This window comes from Humulus lupulus, chromosome 1 (genome assembly GCF_963169125.1).
Source record: "Humulus lupulus chromosome 1, drHumLupu1.1, whole genome shotgun sequence".
Lineage (NCBI taxonomy): Eukaryota > Viridiplantae > Streptophyta > Magnoliopsida > Rosales > Cannabaceae > Humulus > Humulus lupulus.
Genome location: NC_084793.1, coordinates 243,454,292 through 243,461,169, shown reverse-complemented (window position 1 = coordinate 243,461,169; position 6,878 = coordinate 243,454,292). Strand labels below are relative to the sequence as shown.

Below are 6,878 nucleotides of genomic sequence, written 5' to 3'. Positions count from 1 at the left end.
TTATGATAAGAATCAAATCTTTATGTTAAACGACAAGTTTATAAAGATAATTAATTCTTATCGGTCATGTCATATATAATTTCTATTATATACAACACATTTACTAAGATGTCTATCCACATAAGTAATCTGAATATTAATCATTTGCATCTCGTATGCTTAGTAAACCACACTAGTAACCATTCATTAAAGATTCCTTACTTTAATATGTTACTGACTATTTTATTAATTACATATGATCTTAATTCTCTTGTACTAATACAAGATCATATTCTCATTAATGAATAAGGAATTTTCTTGATATTATCATATAATTAATTCAAACAATAATTATAATATTCAAATATATAATAAAATTATTCTTTTTATTTAATTCAATAAAATATCTTAACATGCTTTTAGGGCATTAATCCTAACATGTTGATTATGCAAAACACAAAAAGAAAGTAATTAGAAATAGAGATTTTGATTGTTGGGAATTTTCGACTTTACACTTTCTTAATCAACAATGAATAATTTGACTAAATTAAATAATACAAATCCAAGAGACTAATCAAGAATCACATGCATAATATGAAGACAAATCTTGAAAATTCAAAGGTTAAAGAAAATCTAGAAAATTATGTAAAGTGGAGAGTGAACTTACACCTCATAGATAATTGGAATCCTCATATGAAATATTATACAACTATCTAATATTTGAACACAAAATATAATAGGAAACATTAAAACAAAATCAAAATAGTCTATCTTAGATAGTTAAAGTTTAGAGAATTACAACCTTTGTTTTGAACAATTGAATCTTCAAATTTGGGGAACATCTAAATGTTTATACACGAGGAGTATCGCTCTCCAAAATCTCTATTCCAAGTCTTCCCTCTGTTGCTTGAAGCTTCACCAATATTGAATGAGATTTGGGAATGAACAAGCCTTTGAAACTCACAAATTCAAGCAATACTTGTTGAGTTTCTTGGAGAAAACTTATGACCTTTGATAACTAAAGAGAGAATTGTAAAGTGTGATCAAGACTTTACAACTCTAATAACCCTTATTTATAGTGTAGGCATCGTCATTAAGTTTAACCAATAAGATTAGAGCTTTTGAACACATCATTGGGAGCTTAATTTGCGTATTCGCACGGACGCGTCAGGCGATATGTCGCCTGCCTGTAGGCGATGCATCGCTTGCTGGGGTTTTCAAGGGCCTTCACTCTTGGGCGATGCAATGCCTCCAAAGAGGTGATGCAACACATCTCTCTTTCTGCCCAAAGCCTCCAAAAGCGACCTAAAAATCCTCCAAATGCTCTCAAATTTTTTGGGCATCCTTAGATACCTCATTGTATCAGTTTAGACCCATAAAAAGTCAATTATAGATGCCTACTACTAAATCTCATATTTTCACTTCAACTTAAATGAAAACTGTTAAGTGTTTTGCACTATAATGTGTAAACAATTTAACCATTATATTTAATAATTCTCAATAACTATTTGATCTCTTACATGAAACCAATATACCTAATTAAAAGACAATTTTTCATTTTTATGGGTTGTATAGCAAAATTTACAAAAATATGGGGTAAAACTTTTCTCATAATTTATGAATTTTTTTGAATAAAAACATCGAATGTATGGATAATAAAATGGAAAGTAAAACACGGAGATCAATTCACCACTGATTAATTTCATTTAGAAAACAAAGGGTATAATCGACAAAATAATCACCTAAAAATTGCGACTAGCTCCAACCTCGGACCTCCCTCCTCACCTCCGATCTCCATCTGGAGTATCATGGCACTCTGCCTATCGTGGTTTGTAAAGCACACCATGTGGCCCAGAGCTTTCACCGTTGCCACCAACCAGTGATGCCTTCCTTGATCCAGCAACTCTCCATCACATCGGCGACGCTCCTTTGACTCTGAAGACGCCTTCCTCAGTCTCAACTAGTCCCTTTGTTTGGTAAATAAACCAATCCTTTTCCCTTTCACAGCCTCATTCCAATCGACAAAGATGTGATCAAATTGAATTGGTTCGTCTTCTTCGATGAAGTTTGTTTTCTAGTTGATCTCCATTGACAAATATATCTGGTAAGTCTGTTTTAAATTTCTAATGTTATGAGCTTTTCTTTCAATTTTACACTACTCATTTTTCAAATCTCTCTCCAGGGAATGGTTTTAGATTTCTAAAATATATATTGAATGTTCTTATTGTATTTAGAGTGACCGCCATGTGTTTGATAAAAATCTTGAATGAATTCTGCTAAAACATTTATAGGCAAGATAGGAAGTAACAGAGTTGTGGGAACACCCTTTATGTTTAAAAGCACGAAAGGGTATCTTACAATTATCATTCGGATTTTTTTCTTGCTAAAATAGTATGGTAGGCAATATTTACTTGCTTGGCATGTGTAGACTCGAATAGACCTGCAAATATTTTTTATGTAACAACTTTCCACTTCCACATATGACGTAGAGAAATGAAGTTTTTTTGCCACAAGAATCTTCCAATCTTTTACTGTATTTTAATAAGATCTTAATTACCAAACAAACACATATAGAGTGAGTTTAATTAGCTTATATAATGATAGTGTATCATGACTATTAAGATGTGATAATGGGAGTTGTAAGAGGAGTACTCTTTTGCTTTGTTTGTAGAAATTTATGTTGTGAAAAATTACGCGAATTTTCTTATGAATCAGGTTAATGAGAATAAAAATAATAGCAGAAATAACACACACGTAAAAAAATGTCTAAATCTGCTGCAATTCTTTTACTGAAATTGAGAAACAAAAATACACAAAGTGTTTACAACACTTCTCACAACCCACACCCCAATTATACTCAAGAATTTTTTTTCTCACAAAAATTCTCTCAAAAGCTTTTGTCTCTCTAAGCTTTTCTTCTTTTTGTTTTGGTATATATGAGAATGAATACATAAAACTAATTTATAGGTTTTTCTAAACTATATAAACCACACTTTTTTTTTTTTAGTCGTCCTATATATACTAATTAATATAAGCCTTTCCTTATTTTAGTAAATCTATATTAATAACTCTTAATATAGGAATATCTAAATATAGTATTCATTTTCTTAACAATTTAACATAATGACAAAAAACTATAAACAACAAAAGATCATCTATAAAATAAGCATAATAGAATGGATTTTATTTATTATTATTTATATTCATTGTCAAGAAACATTAAGAAATATGTAATATGTTATGTCATACATATGTCACGTTCACTTTTATAGTTTTCTTTACAATTTAAAGTTATGATGCTGAAGTTTGATATGTTCGAGATCTTGGTTTAAAGTGTGTTGAAATTGTTTAGCATGTTGAAAATTCAGTCAGCCAACTACTTTGAATTGTTCTATTCTTTTCTATTTAGTTATGATTTCCATGATATGTGTTGGCTCTGTTGCAGCTTCATGGTTTCTTGATACATACAGATCTATGTTTATGTCCAAGTATATGACATAGAACCTTTGTTCTCACTGTATTGTGTCAATATGCCACCCATAAGAATGGAATTCAAACCCTTGATTTTATTTTCCCTTTTATTTAATTTGGCTAATGAAAAAAATCTAACAATGAGTGATTGCGAACTGCAGACATTCCATGGAAAATTACGAGTATTTACTGAGCATTGGACATGTCACTGGTACATGACTAGATCAAAGGGACTTATCTATTGTATCTTACTGCTGCTATTAGAGAAGAATTTCACTGCTTATATGCTACAAGGATTAAGTTTGTGCAACTGCACGTGGTTCTTGTTAGAAGTTAGGATAGTTTTGTTAACCAATTGTTTGTGTTGTTTATCTTAACAGTAGTTCTTCTCATTTTCTTCTAGTTATTTTAGAATTTCACACTACCACTTTAAATCAATGCCATTTCAGTTTTTTTTTCTTATAGGTAGAAAACTTTTTTTGACTAATTGTATCCACTTGAGGTTGAAGGCTACTTTTGATTTAATAATGAGAAATGAGAATGGTCTATTTCAATATTTATATGCAAGGGTAAATAAAATATGTCAAAGCAATATCTACTTTATATTTCTATTTTGCTAATTATATCTACTTGGTATTTATTCTAAAGTAATATATGATAATTGGTTACCTAAGGATGATGTGTTTGGTAAAAATTTTTAAACTCAAAAATAAAAATATATTTGTGTTTTATGTTTTTTTTTATTTTTATAAAATAAAAATGTGTTTGGTAACCATTTTTGTTTTCTATTTTTTTTTTTAAAAAAAAATATAAACGCGTTTGGTAACTTTTATTTTTATTTTTTTGTTTAAATAAAAAACATGTTTGGTTTTTTTTTTTTGAAATGTTTATTTTTATTTTTATTTTCTAAATTAAAAAATAAAAATATTTTTTTGACAAAATAAGAAAATTATAGTAAAAAAAATCCATATTAATAATATCCAAGTAATCTTAAATTTCAAAACTTAATATCTATTCATGAGATAACACAAAATCAATAACGTCTACATAGTAAAATAAAAACGTATGAATTGATAATTGTCCAAACTTAAAGTAAAGTATTAAACGAGTCATAATAATCAACTAATGTCTTTACTCAATCTTACTATCGTCGACTAGTTCTTCATATATGATCAACAATTTTATCACGAACATGAGCCATTTCACGTATGAGTTCTAGAAATACTGAACTCTACACTATCAGTCAAAGTTCCATCCGTGCTTTGTAAAGTAGTGGCCTGTACTTCAGAATTTAAACAACACAGCAGAGGCATGTTTAAAACATAACTTAAACATATTAAACTTTCCAAATAGATTTCATTCATAAGCATAATATTTACACACAGTGAATAAAAGTTTTCAATTATAATTGTATATATTATTCTAAGTCTACAAAACATTGGCAGCTAGAACATCCCTACATAATTCTCAACCATTTGCTAAGCATAAACTAGCAAAAGTACAATAATAGTTAGCAGTGTACCTTATTTAAATTTCAAAAGGGTATTAGTAGGACTATTTGGTCTAATCATAAATTACTTTACTTTAAAACTTGAAGAGCATAGTATGCATTTAAATTTAAGGGGTTATGTGACACCAACATATGTAGGATATTGAAACAATCTAATGGTGATCACTTGAGATAGCAAACACAGACCGCAACAATATAGGAGCAAGGATGTTACCAAACATAAGAATTAAAAATAACTCCTAGAAAAGACCAATTTCAAGTAATTAAGAGAGCGCATATGCAAATGTGGTGTGGTATGTTCAGATCAGGAGGGGTTTTATTGGGCAACCAAGTATCCTATTTCTGTGTAAAATGGCAAAAAACAGTCCTGTTTCTACTAGTTTTAATGTAGCTGTGTACTATAAACTTTACAATAATAAAGTGGTTTTTTAAGTGACACTTCTAACCAATAATTTAATGCTTTCATCCTTGTGTATCTGTGTGTGTGAATCTATCTTAATAGAAAATGCTAAAGCCAGCAATGCTCTTGAGAAAAAAAGGGAAATGCTAGCTGTCAAAATCATGTTAAGATATACAACTTTGTCAAGCCCTAAAAAGAAAGCAACTAGCCTAGCACGGCCAAATTCATCAAATTAAACACAATATAATAATATATATAACCAACCTCTTCAGTGTGATATTTTATCAAACACATAAGAGGCAATTGTATAAAAGAGCTACATATATAAACAAAAATAAGAAATCCTTATCACTAAAGAGACATCACACAATAAAATTCATAATCCAAATAGAGGCAACATATTAAGTTTTTCAAGCATGATCAAGCCAAAGTTTAGAAAACAATAAATTTATAATATTCTTAAACAGACAAACACTATCTCAAGATATTGAAACCTACTCATTTTCATTAACCAAGTACGCCCATGGAGCTTGAGTTATCAATAGCAGCACGATACTCCTCCCTAATGTCAAAAAGCCAGCCCTAGGTTTCTAATACATATATTTTCTTTTTCTTTTTCTTTGATGAAAGACCCCCAATTTTTTTTTCCAGAACTTATTCAAAACAGAGAATCTGAATCAAAGAAGAAAAACCCATAAACCACAACCAACAACAACTTTTATATTTCTGAACAAGAAAAGAAAAAAAAATACAATAAAATTGTGGAAGAATCAGATCCAGAAAAGGATAACACTACTAATAAAAGATAAACTAAAAATGGGGCAAAAGAAGATGAACAATTCAGGGGCTGCCATGCGAGATAGAGCTGTAGAGAGGGGGGTTATTGACAACGCTTACCAGAGAGAACAGAGGTTGTGACCGCCGCTTCGAAGGAGACGAGTCAAGGGAGAGAGAGCACCCAATCCAAGGAGAGAGAGAACAAGGAAAAAAAGGAAAGAGAACAAATGAAAATACGAGGGAACAAATGAAAATACGATTTAATTTTTTTTTAAAAGCTTCAAATTTATGTTTTCAAAATTTAATTAATTTTGATTTTATATTAAAAAAATAAAAAATAAAATTGAATTACCGAACGTATTTCCTTACTATATTTTCAGATTTTTAATTAAAATACTAAAAAACCATTTTTTTTAAGAGTTACGAACGGGCCCTAAGATAGTCACAAGTTATATTGATGGTAGTCAATTACTCATAATATGTGGTTAACCTTAAGATACTAACATGTTATCCGGATGGTGACCAATTACCCATAATGTAAGCAACTGGTTAACCCTGGTAATAGATTACCTTGACAAGAGCATCCAAAAAATAAATCAGATGTGAAAACGTGAAAGGTAACCAGTAACTAATTTTACTTAACCCAGACATTTAAAAAAAAAAAAATTGTACCGTAAAAGAAAAAGTTGAAAAACTTGGTTTGAAAAAGCTGTAAAAAAATACAAACATGTACAGTAATAA

General features: G+C 29.7%; 2 long non-coding RNA genes across 2 annotated transcripts; one reads left to right on the top strand and one right to left on the bottom strand.

Moving 5' to 3' along the window:
* Nucleotides 1-1,584: 1,584 nt before the first annotated feature.
* On the top strand, nt 1,585-4,048 carry LOC133804813 (uncharacterized). The gene is made up of 2 exons (XR_009878644.1): nt 1,585-2,083; nt 3,612-4,048. It is a non-coding gene; the product is annotated as an uncharacterized LOC133804813 (long non-coding RNA).
* Nucleotides 4,049-4,445: 397 nt separating this feature from the next.
* On the bottom strand, nt 4,446-6,629 carry LOC133804805 (uncharacterized). Its single transcript, XR_009878639.1, has 2 exons — nt 6,258-6,629; nt 4,446-4,727 (listed from the first exon to the last, which is right to left on the bottom strand). It is a non-coding gene; the product is annotated as an uncharacterized LOC133804805 (long non-coding RNA).
* Nucleotides 6,630-6,878: the final 249 nt, after the last annotated feature.